The following is a 21,837-nucleotide window of genomic DNA, read 5'->3' as shown; positions in this document are numbered from 1 at the left end:
ATCATTAGCGCACTGGAGTTCCACTGTGGCGACCCTTAACCTGGAAAAGCCGAAAGACAATTATCATAGTAACTGCAGAAGATCCATTTTTGAAATACTGTCTGGATAAAAATCTCTACCAGCTGTCCAAATCCCTATTCAGCAGCAACATAGAAGGTTAAAGCAGTCCACTGAAGTAAATAGAAAACACTACTCTAACATAAAAACGCACACACATACACATACACACAGAAAAAAAAAATGAAGGCTTGGATAATATATAACATTTCTTGTAATATAGACTTATGGAATGTGCCACTCACTACAGTACTCATTCTGTAAACCTCAAAGGTAGTATATATGCATGTATTTATACACACACACAGTATATGTATATATATATATATATATATATATATATATATATATATATATATATATATATACACAGAGAGAGATACACATATATACATACAGATAGATGTAGATGTATATATAAATACATCAGTGCAGTGAAATATCAGCACTCAAAACACCAAAACCAAAAGACTGTCATTAACTACTGCCAACAAATTAAGACCGATGGATAACACAATACAAACAAAAAAATACCCAAACCCTACAGTAGACTAATTACAAAAAATATAACCAGGGTACTTTTGCAGTCGGTTTAATTTACACTTAAAATAAAATGAAAAAAATCCTAACAATACTATTAGGTATAATTTATCTAAATAGGAGTAGTGTTACAGAAAGGGTTTTGTAAGGTAATGTGCAGTACTGGGATTAGAAGCAGGGGCAGAGGTTAGGGTTGGCACTTATTAGTAAAGTAGGCAGAGAAGGCTTTGCAGACACACACACACACACACACACACACACACACACACACACACACACACACACACACACAAAAGCACAAGCCATAGCAATTCTAGTCTTATACTGATTTTAACAAATACAGTAAATTGGTTGGCACTACTTAGGCCATTCCAGATGAGTGACTGCTGTTTATCAATGATCAAGCAACAAACATCAGCTGTGCCAAGTCATTTATACCCAGCTTCTATACCCATAAATTTCCATCTCAATGGATGGAATGATCAACCATTCGGAATTTTCCATATCTCTCAAATTGTTTGCTAAATTGTTAGGGAAAAAGCCAAAGTAATGCAGGTCAAAGGGGTGAAATTAAGGACAGTTTTTAAATGTTCCTCTAACTCACCTAGAAACTTAGCAGAGCAAATGGGTATCAACATGCATTTTTTGAAAAATAAGAAGGACGATTTACCAGAAAATGCAAACTTTTGTGAGTGGTGGAGGCAAAAATATGAAGCAAAATCAGGCATCTCAGAGCTGAGAGTTATGAATTTTCTGTATGTTGTAATAGCCCACAGCTCAATTTAGTGAATCTCCATACTTTATTTTCTTAAAAAGTAGGAACTGCGGAATTCTTCCCCTTCTGTTTTATCTGTGCACCTCAGCCTTTTTTTACTTGTCTGTCTATTAACATCATTAGATCTTGAAGCTTTTATTATAGCAATAACCCATGCCTGTGCGTGGTTTGGTCACGAGGCGAAGCCCGAGTGGCCAAACAAAGCCAACCGTGGGTAAATCCAGCATTACCCACACCCAGAAGTGGGTTATTGCTATTATACAATGACATTATTTAAGAAAAAAAGTAATTACTTTTCTTAAATAATGGCATTGTATAATGCCTTCTTGCTGCCCTTCCGCAGCTGTCTGGTATTCTGCGGCAGTTCTGATGTACTGCGCATGCGTATGCCTACGCAGTACATCAGAACTGTGGGCAAAGGCAACGGAGAAAGCAAGATCTCCGTTGCTTTTTACAAACTGTCTCGCTATGTTAAAGGAGTTTAACATAGCAAGACAGCTTTAAAAAAGCAACGGAGAATCTACGTTGCTTTTTTAAAACTGTCTCGCTATGTTAAACTCCTTTAACATAGCGAAACAGTGAGAAAAAAAGAGTTAATAGTAATGGAAAAGGTCCGGGCGACCAGACCTTTTTCCATTACTACAGCTCTGATTTACAACGTGCACGCTGACCAATCAGCGTGCACGTTTTTGAATATTAATGGGGGGGGAGTTGTATAATGTGTTTTTATTCCCACTCATCGTAGTGTGTCCTTCCACTACATTTTTCCATGGGTGCTTCTGTTGTTCTCAAAGTTTGTGTTTCATCTCCTAGTTGACTAGTCTCCAAGTTTATCTGTAGTTTAACATCAGGCTTCCTACTGCTTCTACTATTGACTGCCTAGTATTTTTCTGTTTAACACCCTAATGTCTGTTGTATTTCCTAATCTCTATGTTACTTCTGCCTGTCCAACCTACTTAACTATGAGTAAACAAAAAATGTGAATGGTGCCAATGAAATTGGGTTTTTTCCTCATGTTTAATAATTAACTCAGTTTGGTCGGATGATTTACATACATACTGTCTGACTTGTTGAATTTCATGATGCCATGAGGTCTCCTGCCCTAATACCATACTAGACTGTGTCTTGCTGTTGTCACTATGGCAAACCACTAGCAGAGTTCAAGGGTCACCCTTTCCACTGCAGTTTTCAGGAATGCCTCTACAGTAAACAAAAACTTGGAGTTAAGTGCACTCATTTAGCAAACATTACAAACCTGATGTGCAGAGTAAAAGCAGGGCTGAAGTTTGTAACGGCAGTTGTGCAAGGCATGTTGTCAAATTTGAATCTTTTGATACTTTCCAGAGGTGGAGTGTTGCTAGGGACTAGGCCCATGCTTTACATAGCTGCAGGAGTCCTTGTTGAAGAAATACATTGCAGCTGTGTGAGAACACTAAGCATTATACTAAACCTTCAAGATGAAGAGACAGTTACCACAGAAAAGATAGACAGTCACCTTCCCCATATAGTTAAATGTTCTTCCTTTTCCTTTGTGGCCCATCCTGGATTCAGTATAATTGAATATTTATGTTTATTTTTACAAAAGCTTCCCACTTCTTTCGGCTGCTCCCATTAGGGGTCACCACAGCAGATCATCTGTTTCCATTTCTTCCTGTCCTCTGCATCTTGCTCTGTCAAGCTGAAAGATGAAAATATGAAAGATGAAACCCACTGAAAGATGTAAACATGCTAAAATGCTGCTCTGTATTTGCAGAGACTACAAAGAGAGAAAGAGCCATTGCCTTTGCTGGAGAATTCAGTCCAGTAATTACAGGCAATTTTAAGATAAGAAAGTTGTTATCTCAACTGTTGCAATAACACTTGTGTCAAAGTTTTCTGTTATGGTGACCAAAATTACAGAACTACTTTAGCAGATAAAGGGAAGGGAATAAATGACAAGTGGCTTTACTTGAATTATTTAAGAACAAGTTATTCACGTTTGTTTTGTTTGAAAAAAAATGACAGCAACTCTTTCTTTTCTACCAGTTTCTCATTAAATTTCCATTTTTTCAGAGCAAATTCACTTGCCTTATGGGTCGCCTGACCCTGTACCAGCATCATTTACACCTTAAAAGTAAAGTGAAATATATATTCATCATATTGATCACTGCTGCAGTAGCTTTATCCTTACGGGTTATATCCTGCATAGGATAAAAACAGCCAGGCAGCTTCCAAAGCTTTATGGTACCTTCCATGCATCCAAACCATCAGTCAGCTAGAGCTGAGATGTCTAAAAAGACAGGTTTGGATGCCAAGTCCTTCAGAACTTTCCAGATGCTGAAGAATATGCTCTTCTATGGCTTTCAAAGATCGAGGGACAGCTTGTGATGTTCCTTTGCTGGGCAGATAAGTTCCCTTTGAGGAAAATAAATTCCATTTAAAAAAAATTGTTTATTTTATAGCACTTTCCTGTTTAGAAAAGATATTTTAAAGCTAAGAGTTTGTATTTTAACTGAATGAGGTTGTACTGTACTTTTAGATGGGAGTGCCCTTTTTTCCCTGTCAGATTAAAAGTTGTTTAAAGTAATTGAAAACCACTTTTGTCTAAAGACAAATTAGTTATTTTTTACTTTTTGGAGCTGAAAACATGTTTTAAAGTGCTTTTTACTGTGTTTTTATGTGAAAAAATTGACACTTAATGACTTTAAAGTTTTACCAGCTCTTGCTGCTTGCTTTCCTCCAGAAGGAACCACCATTTTCAGCTTGACCACGAAACAAACTGTTGGCCCCACAGTTGTCTTCCAGCTGCAAAAAGAGAAAGTTAAGCAACAGCCTTTGCCACCACAGCAGGCTAGCAGTTTGCGTCAGCCACCAATTTATGACTCTGCTGAAGCCATTAATTGTACCTCAGACCACCTTCTAATCCCTCTGGTGTAGCACCTATATCCACTAGGGACCAGGTGATAGCCACATCCTGTGCAGCTGTTGTGGTCCATTCAGTGAGCAAGGGAGAGCCATTCTTGTTGGTCCTGGCAGAAGGAACAGGGAAGGTTTCCCTGTTTTAAAGAATGTTGTACCCAACCCTGGGGAGGCTGCAGCTGCTATTAATAATACTGGTGGTCCCAATTTTCCTGTCAAAAAGAAACCAAAAACTAAACATGTATCTACTCCTCCCCAAATTTCTTTAGACCGTTTTTTAATGGGTCTGGCTCAAGGTTTAATTCAGGGTAATGATCCTTCTTATAAAGTAGTTTCTGTTAAGAGAAAGAGGGATACCTCTTCTGAATCTGGACAGGAAGATGAAAGGACAGATACTGAGTGTTCTGCTCGGATTTATGATTCAAACCTAAAGGAGAGCTCAGTTTCTTAATCTCTCTGTGGGGGATTCTGTTTCTCTGAAACTATTTCCAGAATGTGCCAATGTTTTCAAAGGGTGAACACCCAGGTTTCTCTGTGCCTCAGAAAATACTATGAGCTGTTACAAAAATATATCCAGAACCTTTACCCATTCTTCCAGTTCCAGCTGCTTTGGAGGATGTGTGTGTAATTTTCCTGATAGTCAACCATCTGCCCCTAAAAAGGCAGATATTATGTATAAAGTTCCTCAATATTTTTTATTTTTTTTATATACTTTCCCCAAACCTGACCCAGCAGCTATAACATTAGTTAATCCTACTGCTCGTAAACATTTAGTTAAGTCCAGTCCTACTCTTTCTGACAAGGAAGAAAAGATTATTGATAAGTCTAGGAAGAAAGGTATATGCTTCTGTAACTTTGATATGGTTGCCACCCGTCCCGTTGTCAGAGGGACACTCACGGTTTGAGTGCTCTCATCCCGCTTCCCACGCTCACCAAGCGTGGGACTTTAAAAGTCCCATTTTTTCCCCTTTGCGCTTGCAGCGCTTCGCATTTTAAAATTGCCGTGGAAAAGCCGAAAATACTTCCGGTTTTTCCACGGCAATCTTGCTGTCACCACCGGACCTGCAGTTAGAGGGATTCTCTGCTAGGTCCGGGTGGTAATGCAGCACAGTAATTGGCTGCAGCCATCGTAGGGGGCGGGAACTTCTTCTGAAGAGCCCCATAAAGGTCGCAGCTGTAGAGCACTAAGCTCTATAGCAGCTGCGAGTCCCGACAAAAGATCTGATTTTTTTTTTCACCATTGAAGCCAGCCTAGCCAGCCAGCCAAGCCAGCAAGGGAGCCAGCCCAGCCAGCCAGCCAGCCAGCCAAGCCAGCAAGGGAGCCAGCCTAGCCAGCCAGCCAAGCCAGCAAGGGAGCCAGCCTAGCCAGCCAGCCAAGCCAGCAAGGGAGCCAGCCTAGCCAGCCAGCCAAGCCAGCAAGGGAGCCAGCCTAGCCAGCCAGCCAAGCCAGCAAGGGAGCCAGCCTAGCCAGCCAGCCTAGCCAGCAAGGGAGCCAGCCTAGCCAGCCCAGCCCAGCCAGCAAGGTAGCCAGCCCAGCCCAGCCAGCAAGGGAGCCAGCCTAGCCAGCCCAGCCCAGCCAGCAAGGTAGCCAGCTCAGCCCAGCCAGCAAGGGAGCCAGCCAGCCCAGCAATAACTGTGAGTGGTAAGTAGATAATTGCATTTTGTGGCTTTAGTTATTTAAAATGGGAATAGTGTGCTTTATTTAAGTTTTTAATGTTTAGTGGTAGATGGGGATGTAGTATTTAAATCTGTGCAGTGGTTATTTTGAGACTTTTGTACTAGTTTAAAATGGGAATATATTGTGGTTTAATTTTTTTAATGTTTAAAGGCAGATGGTGGGTGCAGTACGCAATATTTAAATCTGTAGTAGTTAGTTTGATATTTTTGAGTAGTAGTTTTTAAAGATATAAAACCTGAATGTATATGTAATTGTTATTATGCTTGGGGGTATGATTTGGAAGCATTACTTTTAAAAGGCTGAACTGTGTATAGAAGTTGTTTGTTTCTGTTGGGGGGCAGTGAAATATAAACTTAGTGTGATGCATTTCTATTGTCGTAGCTTTTTCTGGGTATTGTCTGTATGCATATAGGAACTGTTTGAGCATAGTTTGTACTTTTTTGTATGGAAATATGCACTATAATGCTGTTTTCAGGAAGTTACGATATACTGTTTAGGTAATTTTTCCTGTTCCTGCAAGTCCATGTCTATGTGGTACAAGTCTACCTTTTGAGGGGGAATGTTAACAGTTAATGTAATTCATTTATTATTCTAGTAGGTACACGTTGCCAATTTGCCAAAGCTGTTTCAAGATTGTTTTCATTTATACTTGTAAATGTGTGCATTTAATTTATTATGCATTTTTAATAAGGTTAAAATGTACTGTTTTGCTTGTAATGTGAATATGGGTGTGTTACTTTTACTTGGGCCTGTTTATTGCATTGCTGTGCTGGATTAATTGCTATGTTTTGAAGTAAAAGGAGCCCATGGAGTCTGCTGTACATTGTAGTTTTAAAGTTAAAATGTTTGGACTTTTTCCCATTTATTTTTTTTTTTTTGTGGATGGATGCTCTGAAGTTAATGCAATGTATTTGAGATTGTGCTAAACCATGTTACAGGGTAGTTTGCATCTAAGTAGCAAAGTTTTTATTTTGTGTTTTAGTGATGTCTTCAACATACTTATTTACTGTTTTCATTATAATCAGATTATGAGCAGTGCTGCTGTTGGGCATGTTTATTAATAGATCATTGCTGTGTAAATTAGTGCCATACATTTCTTAACTGCTGTGGTCAAAAGCTAAATTAGGTCTATGGTATCCACTGTGCATTCTCATTCATTTTACTGTTTTTTGGTTCAGTGAATATGGTTAATTTTTTTGTCTTGTGGGGTGTGGTGGGCATGTTCAGTGGTAAAAATAATGCATTTCATTTTCTACAAGCTGTGTTAATGTTAGTCTTCAATGGCCAAAATGCCCCCTACATTACCTCATTTACTATTTGACCTTTTTCAAACTGTAAACTCTTTTTTTGCTCCATTCCTCTATAATACTGCATCTCCTTTAACAACTCTGGTGATGTCGTGGTGGGGGTGTGGCCAGTGTCATGCTGGCCACACCCCTATCCTGTTGACCACACCCCCATGCCCCACTTTGCCCTTGTTAAAAGGTGGCAACCCTGAACTTTGATGTTTATGATTTTGAATTATCAGGCTCATGTGTTTGTTTATTTTGACTAATTGTGAAAGTATAAGGAATATTTTATCTGCAGTTTCTTTTTGTGAGAAAAATCTGCTTTAAATAATTTAATATATTCTGTATACAAGTCACTACTCATTGCTTTACAGAGTGTGTGTATGACTCTGTTGATACTTCTTCAAGGTTTATGGCCACTGGTACAGTTTTAAGGAGGTTTGCCTGGCTGCTGATGTTAAAAATGAGATTTTAAATTCTCCTTTCGATAGAGATTTAGTTTTTGACCCCTATACTTTACTGGTGATCAAAAAGTGTTATGAAGGGATGCCCAAGATGGCTGTATACTGATCAAAAGCTTGATTTTGTCTCCTAGTTTGTAAAATGAAACTGAGAGATAAGGGCCAGTAACTCTGACTGTTTTAGTAAATTAATGTATTGGTTAAGTAAGTACACTGTCTGGATACCAGCACAGAAGAAACTTAGAGAGCTTGAAAGAAAATAGACTAGAAAAGGTGAAGGAAAATACTGTCTGTGAAGCTGATGTTCAGCAAAAAACAGTTCAAGCTCCAACTTTGGTGCAAGACACAGCTTCTAGTATTCTAGAGAAAAAATAAATCAAGTGTGCTCAGAGCTGATTGAAACAAATGAAACACTGAAATAGTATATCAATTCAAATAACAAAAAGCTGGAAAAGAAGAGGCTTTAAACAGCTATTCAGATGACCTGACAAAGCTGCAGAAATCAAAGGTTGAAATGAATAAAAGGCTAGCTGAGTATTAGACTGCACATGAAGAACTGTTTCAAAAAGTAGTAGAGTTAAAAGACAGAGCACATAGGGAAAATCTGAGATTTTATGCTGTATCAGAGAAATTGGAAGGAACAGACTGTATTAATTTTAGGAAAGCACAAATAAATAACTTGACTGGTATTCCAGAGCAGGATTTGTTAATTGAAAGGGCACATTGTGTGTATGATCCAAACCTGGCCATGAGAAAGCAGCCAAGACCTGTGCTGGTAAAGATACAAATATATCTGCTGAAAAGGTTGATTCTGACAAAACTATGGCAGATGGGCAAATTATTTAAAAATTAGAGGCAGTAGAGTATTTGTGGAAAATAATTATTAACTGTACACCAAGCATCAGAAGAGTAAATTTATTCCAGCAATCAATGAATGTCCAGAGGCAGGTGTGAGGTTCAAGCAGCTGTATCCAGCTGTCTTCAGAATATTTTTTCCTGGAGGATCAAAGTCTCTCTTGATGTAGAATAGGCTAAGAAGGAAATACAAAAGTTTGGTCAACAAAATGTGAGCCATCTAACAGAAGGGGAGTTGCTTCTGGTTCTTCTGATAATAAAGCTGATAGAGAGACTTTACCAGTGAAACCTTTTTTCAGTGTTCCTAAGGAAAATGCATAAGAGACAGAAACAAAGCACAGGATCTGACTAGAATAATTGGACCTACCTTGGAGTTGAATCTGAGTCTGTGGTTGAGAGATGGAAATGAACAGGAAGTTCAAGATCTGCAACATTGAAATTAGTGAAAAAATGTCAAACTATAAAGCATTAATCACTTTTGTAAAATATGGCATTATAAAAAGTGGAAAGATTAGACATTTGTTGACTTTGTTCATAAGATCATAGGAGGTTACTAAGCTAATGGCCATGGGGCCCTTACAAGCCTAGCCAAGAGTTTATCCCCAAAAAATAAACCTCAGTCAGCACCTGTCACTCCTTTCAGTGAGGGACACAAGTGGAACCCCCGGGACAAATTTGTGGTTTCCTATCCACTCATCAAGATTGCACTTGAAGATGGTCAGCGACTTACTCTGTTTGACGTGTATGGGAAGTCTATTCCAGAGATGGGGCAGCATCAGGGAGACAAACCTGTCTCTGCAGCAGGTTTTGTTAATGTTGCATATTAGATTTAGGCCTTTCAAGCAGGTAATGCATGAGGATTTAGACTTACAGATATGGAGCATCATTAGTAGGGCAGGGTCCAAGATTGCCTTGTAGCCAAGACACAGATCACCTCCGAGCAATCTGTATGATATTGAGTAGAGTGATAGTGATTTGAGCCTGTCCACATAGAACAGGTGTTGGAGGCCATGGATTCTCTTTGTAAGGTATTTCTGTGACCTTTCCAGCTGGTGCAGGGGTTTGGAGAGGTACACACCAAACAGAGGGTTGTACTCAATTATTGGCCTAATGAGGGAGGAGTACAGAGAGGTAATAATGTCTTTTTTTCTGGATGCAATCCCTTTACTTATGAGATGAACCAAGTAAAATGCTTTTCTGACCACTGCCTCTACATGATGGTGGAATGTGAGATTGTTGTCAACCTGTGTACCCAGGTCTATCTCCACAGGTTGTGTGCTTAGGGGGTTGCTGTTGATGTGGTAATCAGTAGGGGCTGTGTTTTTGCTGAATGGAATGATGATACTTTTTTTGTGTTTAACTTAATGCCGTGGCTTTGGCGCCAATCACTTGTTGCTATGAGACCCTCTTGTAGTATGTTAACATCATATGGGGAGTCAGTGACAGCAGCCAACTTACAGTTGTCTGCAAACATGGTCAACCACAGGCCCTTTGTCTTTGCCTAGACCTCTGAGAAGTAGATGCCAAACAGTAGGAATCCTAGGACAGATCCCTGGGGAGCACCACTAGTGATAGGCCTGCTGTCAGAGGTGGAGGACTCTATTTTGACCTTGTAGGTCCTATCAGTGAGCCAGTTGGCCACCCATTGGATGAGACAGGGATTTCCACCAAGTTGTGTTAGCTTTTCAATGATGTCTGAGTGGGGAATTGTGTCAAAGGATTTGGCCAAGTCAAGGTAAGCTGTATGTACTGACTTTCCCTCATCCAAGGTCTTGGTGACCATCTCACAAAAGTCAGCCAGGTTAAACAGGCAAGATCTGCCCATGACTAATCTGAACTGGGTGGGGTCAAGTGCTTGGAGATTGCCTATGTCCTTGTTTTTGAGGTCCATAATAATACACTCCATGGCTTTACAGATCAGACTTGTGAAGTTAATGGGTCAGTAGGGTCACCACCTTTGTGCACTGGGATGACAGTGGCAGTTCTCCACTCTATTAGAATGAAGCCTGTTCTTAGGCTATGGTTGAATAGGGTGCTCAATGGCAAATCTAGTTCTTGCTGGAGATGGTGCAGAATACAGCCTGGAATACTATCAGGTCCCATGGAACCTGTGTTCTTTGCCTTGGATCGGGCCTTTAACACTTTATCTACGGAGATGTGAGGTGCAGGACAATTATCAGCGATGTCGAATGGGCTTTTGGGGGGACGGAGGGTGAAGTTTGCTCTGAACATATCTGCTAGCAGGTTGGCTAAGTCAACAGTATCAGTGTAAGTGGTGCTGTTAAAACCTAATTCTGAATAAACCTGGGCTTTGCCATGGAGGCTCCTGACTTAAGTGAAGAAGACTTTGTGGCTTCCCTTTGTTTCAGAGACTAGTTTTGATTCATAATTGGCTTTGGAGGTTTTCACTAATGATCTAATTTGCTTGTTGAGGCTAAGGAGGGAGTTTTTCCAGTTGGGAATTTGTGCATTTTTACCCGTGGATAACAGTTTCTTCCTTTTGTTGTAAAGCCTGTTGATAGAGGATGTCCACCAGATAGGTTTGTTTTTCCCTGAGGAGCAGGTTTTAGTTCTGTTGGATATGGCTGAGTCCATGCAGTTGTACAGTGCTTGTATACTGCATTGACATATTGTTCAGCATAGTTGTCTACATCCTGTGAGGGGGGCGGTGGTGTGAAACTACTGATACCCCCCTTATTAGGTTGTAGTTAGCTTTTTAGCCTGGTTATGGCTTGGGGGGGGGGGGTTGAGTGGGATAGAAACTTCGAATGAGACAGACTGATGGTCTAATGTCACCAGGGAAGAACTTACTATGGGGGTGGTGCAGCGGTCGCCCATGCTGGTGAGAGTCAAGTCAAGTTATCTCCCCTTGTGGGGGGGGTGAGACGAGCTGGTCTAGTGCATTAGAACTGATGAAGTCAAGGAATCGTTGGCTGAGTGCATTACTGCAGGACTAGTTCACCCACACTATGGTGGGGTAGATGAAGTCGAAAAGGATCAGGTTTAAAATTGTGAGGGACTGAAACACATATACATCATGTTATTAATGTTTGGAAGGACACTGAAGGGAAAGGAGAAAAAAAAGAAAAGTAACTGTAAGTAAAAACATTTTTATTCTTAAATGTATTTGTATAAAACATTTCATGATATAAATTGAATGTTATATAGTGTTAAAGTATTAGTTTATTATTATATATTTATTTATTTACATTTGATAACCAGCAGTGTCCGACTGAGCCAGAAGCCTGTTTTCTGTGGAGACCAGGGGAGAAAAGCTCTAAGGATGATCACATAATTATACATTTGTACATATGACAAATATGAGTTTCAAACGCAGGTTCCTTGACATTGTTCTAAAAGCATATAATAATGGTAGTACAATAAACGTATACTGTTCATACAGACAAAACAAAATATATATATATATATATATATATTTTTTTTTTTTTTTTTCTGGATAAAAGTATCACAAACTGAAGCTAAGAAGGCTCAGTTGCCAAGAAATATTGACAATTGGTGGTGGAGAGAAGGAAGTTAAACAGTAAGGGGCTACATTAGTTAGCCTGGTAGAGAACATGAACAAAGCCTATGTTTGGTGAAATATTCCTTTAGAGACTCTTTAAATGAATGTACATCATTGATGGACAGAATATACTGAGGAAGAGAATTCCAGTGTTTGGCAATGATATGTGAGTATAAGGAGACACCGTGAGAGTTTTGGGTTTTGTTAACCTTCAACAATACTTTATCAGCAGACCTAAGAGATTTTAGGTTAGTTTAGGGTTGGACAAGGTCAGATAGAGCTGGGCAGTCGTCAGGTTTGTATTAGACTATGTGGGCAGTTAGTAGCTGAGTCAGAGTAAACAGGTGAGAGAGCTGTAACCAGTTCAGCTGAAGAAGGGCAGTGCAATGGTGAGATCCTTGAGACTGATTATTGGCAAGTTTGGCTATTTTGTTACAGCAGGATTCAAGGCTATTCAGTTCAGATTTGCGAAGACTGGAAAATATTTGTGAACTGTAAAGCAGGGAAGATAAGAGATGTGTTCTGGCTATTGCAAGTCTGGTATGGTCAGTAAGGTACAATTTAGCCCTATAGAGAACCCAGTTTGACATGAACCTTTTTAATTATTAGTGCAAGATGTTTGTCAAACCTAAATTCACTATCAGTTGTGCCAATAAGACATTTTGTATGTTCGAGTTCTATTTTTCTGCCATTTGAGGAGGAAATATAGATAGGTGGTTGGGTTGGTTGCTCTTGAGGTATTATAGAAGATGATAAGCTTGGTTTTTATTGTGGCTAAGTATAAGTTGATGGGCTGTTAAGTAGTTTTCAATATTGTGGAGGGCTGCATGAGTTTTTTCCTAGGAGTTCCTTGATAGAGGGGGCAGAGCAGATTAGGGAAGCATTGTCAGCATATTGTATGATTGAGGCTGGATTTGCTGAGGAGTTTAGGTCATTGGTAAAAATTGCGAATAAAAGTGGACCAAGGATAGATCTTTCTGGGACTCCTACACATATAGGGAGCTGGGGGAGAGTTTATTGTCCTGTAAAGTGGCTTGTTTCCTATCTGACAGGTAGCTATGAAACCAGCCAGTTTATTGAGACGTATTTGATGAGATACAGTGTCAAATTCTTTTGACATATCTAGGAAGGTAGCAGAGACAAGTTGGTTTTTGTTTTTGAGTTGAATTACGGTATTAGTAAAACTATTTAGAGCTGTACTGGTGCTATGCTTAGGTCGAAAGCCATGTTGTGTATTAGATAATAGATTATTTGACAGAGAGTGGTCTAAGATCTGTTTGTGTATACATTTTTCTAAGATTTTGGCAAGTGGTGACAAAATGGCTATGGGTCTGTAGTTGGATACATCATTAGAGGGACCACCTTTATGTAAGGGTATGACTTGAGATATTTTCCAGAGGAGTGGTACGTACTGTTCAGAGATAGAAAGGTTAATGAGACTAGATATAGGGTAAGTGATGGAAGTAGCAACTAGTCACCAGGTAGCTGGTCTGCAGCTAGTGTGCAAGGTTTTAGTTTAGAAAGGAGATTTTTAACATAACTTGTTTGGATCGGTTTGAGATAGAGGAGGGTAGAATTTTGTTGGAGGTTTGAGGTATGAGGTACTTCAAACCTCCAGGTATGAGATTTAATAGACAAATTAATAAAGAAGTTTAAACCACACTTGTAGAAAACAAATATCACAAACCATGTCCCAACAAACCAGTGACACCTTCTTCTTTAAGTAAAAGTCTGTTTATTCCACAGCGAAGTAAAAATCAGTAGGTTCCACCATAAAATCTCCTAGCACCTCGGCCGTACCAGCCTTTACAGAGTAAAATGCAAATTCACAGTATGCCTATTTATAACACTATCAATTTCAATTAACTAATTATACCAATTTAGGCAGAATAAAAATTTCTTAAAGCTAAAACAGAATTCAAATGAAACTCTGCCGGTTACGTTCTTTATTTAGCCCATAAGGCTGCATAGTATTATATTTAATGATAAAAATTGATTCCTTTTTTCTTAGTGAATGTTTGAGCAGATCATCACTTGCAAAATGCAAAGAAACATGTTCCAAAACTGTAACTTTTAAACTATTTCTGTTTCCCGAATGTACTGTATTAAAGTGATCTGCTACGAGACTTATAATTTTATTATTTTTTATATCCCTAACATGTTCTTTTATCCTCTCACTTAGACTTCTTTTACTTTCTCCAATATAGAAATAATCACAAGAGCATTTGATTGCATAAAATACAAGAAGTCTAAGTGAGAGGATAAAAGAACATGTTAGGGATATAAAAAATAATAAAATTATAAGTCCCGTAGCAGATCACGTTAATACAGTACATTCGGGAAACATAGTCACTGATATAGGAACAATGACAACTTCCTATGAGGGCACATGACCCCCTCCCCCCAGCAGCTAGCATCATTTCAAGTGCTAGCTGATTTTGTAGTACCACAGTTCAAATTTCAGTAATTTCTCGATTTACCATTCTGATGTGATATAAAGTTTGACGTGTTAAAGAACTTGAGCAAGCATGGTGATTTTGAATATTGTTCTCTGCGCTCCCTACATAGGAACAAAGGCTGAAAATATTTGTTTTGCTCAGTGACGTGATCATTTATTTCTCAGTCTGCCTGCTGTAGGTTTCTCAAAGTGTTGAATAGCAGAGGTGATATAGCTCATGAAACAGCATCCAGACCAGTTTGTAGGCAACCAGGGGGTAGGCAGGATGACCACAAATATAATAATGATCCTCTATCATGCCCATGCCATGCCCCCAGTCATAGCTTTTTAGTTGTAAAAAGTCCAAAACAATTTCATGTCTAGTGTCATTATATCTGCTGGATCCCACCAGGTACAGTCCCATTCTTAGTGTAATGTGTCTCCATGATTTGTTGTTGCAAGTTGGAGAGACACATTACACCATGTTAAGTTAGAAATCACTAGGTTCCTTTTCAATTGTCACTTGTGATGCAGGGATCAGAATCATGGAAATCCCTGCCTTAGAATAATGAGGTGTATGTGAACACACCCAGCAGTTTGTCACATTTAAGTCCATGTTCTATTGTTGAAGATCCAACAGGGAACTATTTTCTCTTGACCATTTTGTAAGAGGAAACAGCAACAAAAACAAGATAAAAACACCTGCTGCTACTGGATTCATCACGGATTGACCTCTTGAGTCACTTTTTTAATTAATCCTTGATGGTTCATCGTTCACCCTTTGATCTTTCATTTGCTGAAAAAGATGATTCGTCTGGGGTCTGCACACAACAGATCTTCTTACAATGCAATGAATGAATCCAGGTTAATCTCCAATGACAAAGGAAACACACCGGACTCCTCCAGCAGACCACAACTGAAATGAACGAACTGGAAACAGCACAGCTTTTTTTTTATCTCTGATGATGCTGTGATGCCCGCGCACTGGCCCAGTAATCAAGGAGCCTCAATCCTCACCACTAACACCAATGAGGGGCGTGGACATTGGGGGGATAAGTACACACACACAGTAAAGTACAATTTCCCTTAAGAACACGCAGAGATCACAGTCAGTCAGGGTTGGTTTCTCCTTTTCTCTCCAGATTGCCAGTAAGACTCCCCACTGGCACAGCTATAGGGTCCAGATCTCAGCCTAGTGGTCAAGTTAAAACCTCCAGTACCCTCTCTGTCCAACCAGTGCTTCGTGTCCCTGCGCAGGTAGCTGACACATACACACCCTAAGATTTGATTTATATACAAACACACAGACACTCCTGGGGAAGGCTGGCACAGGTTCTCCAGCTGTACCCCCTTTCTGCCCAGACTAGAAGGTAGTACTGACTGCCACCAACCACTAATATCAGCTACTACAAGGCCTTTCCCAAAGGGAGACCAATTTCACAGTGTAATGTTACTTTTATCCAAATAGTAAGTGTGACTGAGCAGCAAGACTATTGGAGTAACTTGGACAGTATCACCAAATACATACAAGTACTCTCTAAGAGCTTAAATTATCTCTACACAAAACAGCAACAGTTGAAAGGTTTAAAAATATTCAATAATAAATAAAAACATAAGACAAATCTCCTCAGTTCAACACAATGACAATAAAGAGTTCAGAAATCACAGGAACATGCTTTAAAACAATACTGTAGGGTAGTCTGACATATAGAAAAAAGCTAGACAAAGCTGACTATATTCTATCTCCAAGATAAATGCTAAGTTCTAAAGAACTTTACTTACAGAGCAAAGCAAGTGCGTAGTGAGTTGTCAGATCTATATCAGTATACAAAATGCTCAAGCTTTCTTTCTGAGAAAGTCTTAAATTGATAACACCCAATACTGCTGAGTCATTTCACATTACTTCATTTTTATCACTTCTCTTTTAGTTTCCAGGCTGACAAGCAACTCAAATTTACATTTCTTTGTAAGCTGCACCTGGCCAGGAAGCCACAGCAATAAAAGACACTTTTACATGTAAAATTTAGCAATTATCTCTGTCTTAATAACAATAGAAAGAATTTGCTAGCCCAGACATCCTGTCTCTGAGCTTGAGATCAAACAAAGTTGTAATTCTTTACATAATATCTTTCTTCCAACAGGGTACACTGTGGTTACATTTTTGAAGTTCAGCCTATAACACAGGTTTTTTACATTGTTTTCTTTACATTTGTAAAACTAGCCTGTGGATTATATTAATATTTACATTGACATAGAATTATCTGCAAAATTCTATGTAGCTAGGCTGGCAGCCTTCACAGATGCCTTTACTGAATGCAAAAGCAGTATACTTGTTTATTTAGCTGTGCTATTTCCAGTCCGTCATTGATGTCTTATCTGCATGGGCTGGTAAATGATACACCCTCACCAGTTAGGGTAGCAAGGAGGCAGGTGCAACCAGTCATCCTTCTGGATTTCGCCACAACCCCTCTGCAGATTTCTTACATCCCTCCTTAAGCTACCTTTGAACTACTCCTTGTGTTGCTTCGGCTTGGAAAGCTGATATTTTCTCAAAATCAAACACATCATCACCTTTTGATTAATTTAATAATATGTAGTTTTGCAAAAAGTCATTTTACAACCTGTTTACTAGCTTGATTTGCCAAATTATTTCATTTTGAAACAGTATATATGCCTTTTTGATAGACACTGCATTAGACTACCACAAATTCATTAGGTAACAAAAAAGCACCTAAAAGAGCATTAGCATAGAAGGAATTGTTAATCTAAGTCTCTGCTTAGGTTAAGAACCCCCTCTGTTTCCAAAGTTGCCCAAAGTCATGTACAACACCAAAAGCATAGCGACTACATGTGTAAATATTTACAACTTTCCATTTTGCTAACTTACAAGCAATTTGTAGAGCCACTAAGTAACTAACATGGGCAGAATATACACCTTCTAATCTTTGCTGGAGCAATACCTCATTACTGGTGCAGACGGATCTTCCTGTGACCAAACTTCTATTGCAATCTCTCCCACAGGAACCATCCTCAAATAGTTCTAGTTCAGCATTGAGTATAGGATTGTCATTTATATCATCAATAGGAGAAAGCAGATAATTAGTCACACACACACACACACACACACACACACACACACACACACACACACACACACACACACACTCACACACACTCACACACTCACACACTCACACACTCACACACACACACACACACACACACACACACACACACACACACACACACACACACACACACCTTCTCCATCCTCAGCAGTAGGTAACAAAGATGCAGGAGTCCGAACAGGACAGTGTATAAGAGAAATAGATGTATCAGAAAGAATAAGTTCATATTTAGTTAGATCTGCAGTTGAGAGAAGTTGAATTTTCATGTTAAGCAAGAGAACTGTTACCAGCTGTGGAACTGCAACCGTAAGCTAATGCCCAAGCACCAGTGATTGCATAAGATCGACTAAAATGGTCCATTGGCCACCACCCTTAAAAATGACAGAAATCCCTTTGAAACAGAGTCAAAGAGGGATGTAAGAAATTTGCAGAGGGGCTGTGTTACAACTTTCTGTGTTTGCCCATACCTTACTTAGATAGAAGGAAGTTTCTCTGTTCACCTGTGAAAGAGGGGAGGTTTGAGCAGCCTATCTGTCCCTGGAGGAGTGGTTTCTGCCCAGAAATTAGTAGTTTATTGGCCATTTTGGGCTAATTTATTTCTCTTTCATTTCCCTGCTATAAAACCCGCATTTGCACGGTTTTGCACGCTGGGTAGTGCTGGTTAGCTATGGTATAACTATTCCCGGCTCCACAAAGTATACTCTTCAATTTTTCCCTTGGAACTAGACAAACCTTCAACTTAAGCACTCAAACCATTCACTTTTCAGCCCGGCACTTGCTCTAAACTCATAGCAAGCATTAATAAACCTTAGCACTAGACCCCCCCTATACTGTAGAGAAGGACAAGGCTCTCTATTCAACCTTACCAGACAATCAGTAAAACAGTTCACTGTACCTATCCAGGCATGTCCAAAGGGCAGTTTCAGGTGTACTGTCTGGTCCAACTGGTGAATCTGGACATTTTGAGGCAGTGTTACAACTGTCTCATGTACACAGACAACCCTCTCCTCCTACCACCAAACACTAGTACATGCGAGAGATGCAATTATACAGCCAAACTGGAGACTAAGCTCTTTCAAACCAAGACTGGACCAGACAGTCAAGAGGAGAAGGGAACTACTTGCATCACACCACCAGTCTCACGTGGACGTATGAAACCAGCACCAGCAAAAAAAACACATAAATACATGAAAACATACTCGGAGGCTCTAAATAACAATCTGCAAAAGCAACAGAGACGTCCAAAGCAGATACCCAAGCAACCTCCACCCCTCAACACAAACCATGAAACACATACTTCACAAAACCAGTGTGCCATGCAATCACAGCCCTTAAGGCAAAGTAACATACCCAACACACTAGTAATAGGTGACTCTGTATTCTGGCACACTGACGTCCAACTCACTAGGCTGAATAGAGAAGGTTACTGTTAGCTGCCTGTCAGGTGCCAGGATCTCCCACATAACACAAGCACTCAAGTCACTCCAGAACAAGTACAAATATGACTCTGTCATTGTCCATGTTGGTGTGAATGACCTGAGCCCCTACCTCCCTGGACTACATGAAAAGAGACATGGAAGAGCTCTCTGATCACATAGCCGAGGCCGGTATGACTCTGACCTTGAGTAGCATCCTGCCCTCACCAAGAATGATACGACGGTATAAAGAAAAAAATATCAATTTCAACAATTGACTAAGCTTCTAGTGTCATTCAAAGGGGATCCAGTGTCTGTCAGCCTGGGATGACATGCTCGACAAGACATGCTGTTTCGCTAGAGATGGCTTGCACCTGTCACCCTTAGGCTTTAGAATACTGGCCAAGGCTCTTGCCACCCCCATAGTACCTTTTTTAGGCAAGGCTCAAAAGACAAACCCACCGCCATAAATAGCACAAGTAACAAAAAACTGAGGGTAATGCTGTTCAATGCCAGAAGTCTAAACCTCAAAATGCATGCCCTTGAGGCACTCCTCAGTATGGAGAAAATCAATATATGTGCAGTAACAGAAACCTGGTTTAAGGCTCCAGAGAGCACCCCAGCATTACCAGGCTAAAACTCATACCATACATTTCGGCCACAAAACCCGGATCGAAATACAAAAGGCAGGGGCATATCCATATTCATCAAGGATACCCACACCTCCAGGTTAGTGGCACAGCATGATGCTTCAGAGATCATCCACGTGCAACTAACAATGGGCAAAACTGCAATTCAAATTGTAGCCTGCTACAGATCACCCACCATGTCCCAGGACCCCCATTCCGCATTTCTGGAAACACTGAGAAACATAAAGGTCCTACTAAATACCCTGATAGTGGGTGATTTCAATTACCCATACGTTAACTGGGAGAACTACTCAAGTACTAACTCCCTTGTCCAACATTTCTTAGAATTTATAAACTCAAACGCCCTGGATCAACTGGTCAACACCCCCACCAGAGGTGACAACATATTGGACCTGGTCATCACCAACATGGCGACTGGTGTTCCACACCGGAGGACAACCCCTCGCTGGTTAGGTCTGACCATAAACTAATCACTCTGGATATCCACATTCCACCACCCACCCCCGGTCAAAGAAACCACCGTGAAAAACTTTTCAAAAGCAAACTTCACGTTACTTAAGACTAAGGTGGTTAGTTTCAAAGCCCCCATTATAAAGGATAATGCTGCCCAAGCTGCAAAATCCTTTGCTAATGCACTCTACAGATACCTACAAGAATGCATGGATAGTGCTATCCCAAGCAAAACTAAGGCTCACTCCTCCAAGAAAAGGAAACCAGTCTGGTGGACCCCTGCCATAAACAAGCTATACAATAGAAGGAGGAAGTTAGTACAGAAAAGAGTAAAATCCCAAGAACGTAAGACATCCCCTGATTAGTATCAGCAAGAAACTACAATCCCCTCATAAAATCATTCAAGGCTAGCTTCAAAAGAAAAATTGTCAAGGACTCCAAAGATAACCACAAGGAATTCTTTAGCTGTGTCAAGAATCTATGTGGCAATTCTCAGATCTGCTCGGAGTTAGTACAGAATGGCACAAAATACACTAAACCGACTGATATCGCCAACATCCTGGCAGACAGGTTCAGTGCAAACTTCACCCCCCCTCACCCCCAAAAGGGCCCATAACCATACCAGGAGAATGTAGTGCCCCTGCAGTCACAGACACTCAGGTTAAAACAGCCCTCTCCAAAGCCAAAAACGCAGCATCAATGGGACTGGACGGTGTCCCAGGCTGCATCCTACATGAGCTCAAAGATGAACTTACCCTTCACCTAAACACACTATTTAAACTCAGCCTCTCCACAGGCTATGTGCCCATAGAGTGGCGCACAACAACAGTTATTCTGCTCCACAAAGGTGGAGCCACAACAGACCCCAGGACCTATCGCCCTATAAGCCTGACTATCTTGGTCTGCAAGGCTATGGAGTGCATCATCATGGATCTCATTAACAGAGACATTGGGAACCTCCAAATACTGGACCATACCCAGTTCGGCTTTGTTAAGGGCAGATCATGCCTCCTAAACCTGGTGGACTTCTTTGAGTTAACAGGGCTATAGATGAGGGGAAAGGTGGTCCACACAGCCTACCTAGACCTCGCAAAGGACTTTGACACCGTTCCTCATTTTGGTATTATAGACAAGCTCTCCATCCTGAACATAAACCCCTATGTCACGAGATGGGTTGCCAACTGGCTCATGGAGAGAACCCACATGGTAAGAGTTGCGGGAGCTAGGTTTGACTCTAAACCGGTTACAAGTGGTATTCTCCAGGCTCAGTCCTATGACCCCTTCTGTTCGGCATATACTTCTCAGAGGTACAGGCAAGTACAGGAGGTCTATGGCTGACCAAGTTCGCAGACGACTGCAAACTAGGGGCTATAATTAACTCTCCGGCTGACACAGACATCCTCCAAAAGGGTCTCACTGACACAGATACCTGGTGTCAAAACCATGGCCTCAAGCTAAATGCCAAAAAGTGCGTAGTCATCCCCTTTGGAAAAAACAAAGTACCCACAAACTACCACATAGCTGATAGCCCCCTAAATATGGAAGAATATAATAAGGGATCTGGGTACCCAAGTAAGTAGTAATCTCTCCTTTAATAATCACATTGCCAAAGTGGTTAGAAACACCTTCTATATGGCCCACCTAATCACAAAAGGGTTTGCATCCAGATCAAAAGAGGTTA

General features: G+C 40.3%; 1 protein-coding gene across 3 annotated transcripts in view; it reads left to right on the top strand.

Annotated features, from left to right (window-relative positions):
• Positions 1 to 21,837, top strand: part of RNF13 (ring finger protein 13) — a 1,555,558-nt gene that overhangs the window by 628,631 nt on the left and 905,090 nt on the right. The window lies entirely within an intron of this gene.

The sequence above is a fragment of the Protopterus annectens genome, chromosome 4.part1 (genome assembly GCF_019279795.1).
Source record: "Protopterus annectens isolate FY-2018-M chromosome 4.part1, PAN1.0, whole genome shotgun sequence".
In the NCBI taxonomy this organism is placed as follows: Eukaryota; Metazoa; Chordata; order Ceratodontiformes; family Protopteridae; genus Protopterus; species Protopterus annectens.
This window is presented reverse-complemented; position numbering and strand designations above follow the sequence as displayed.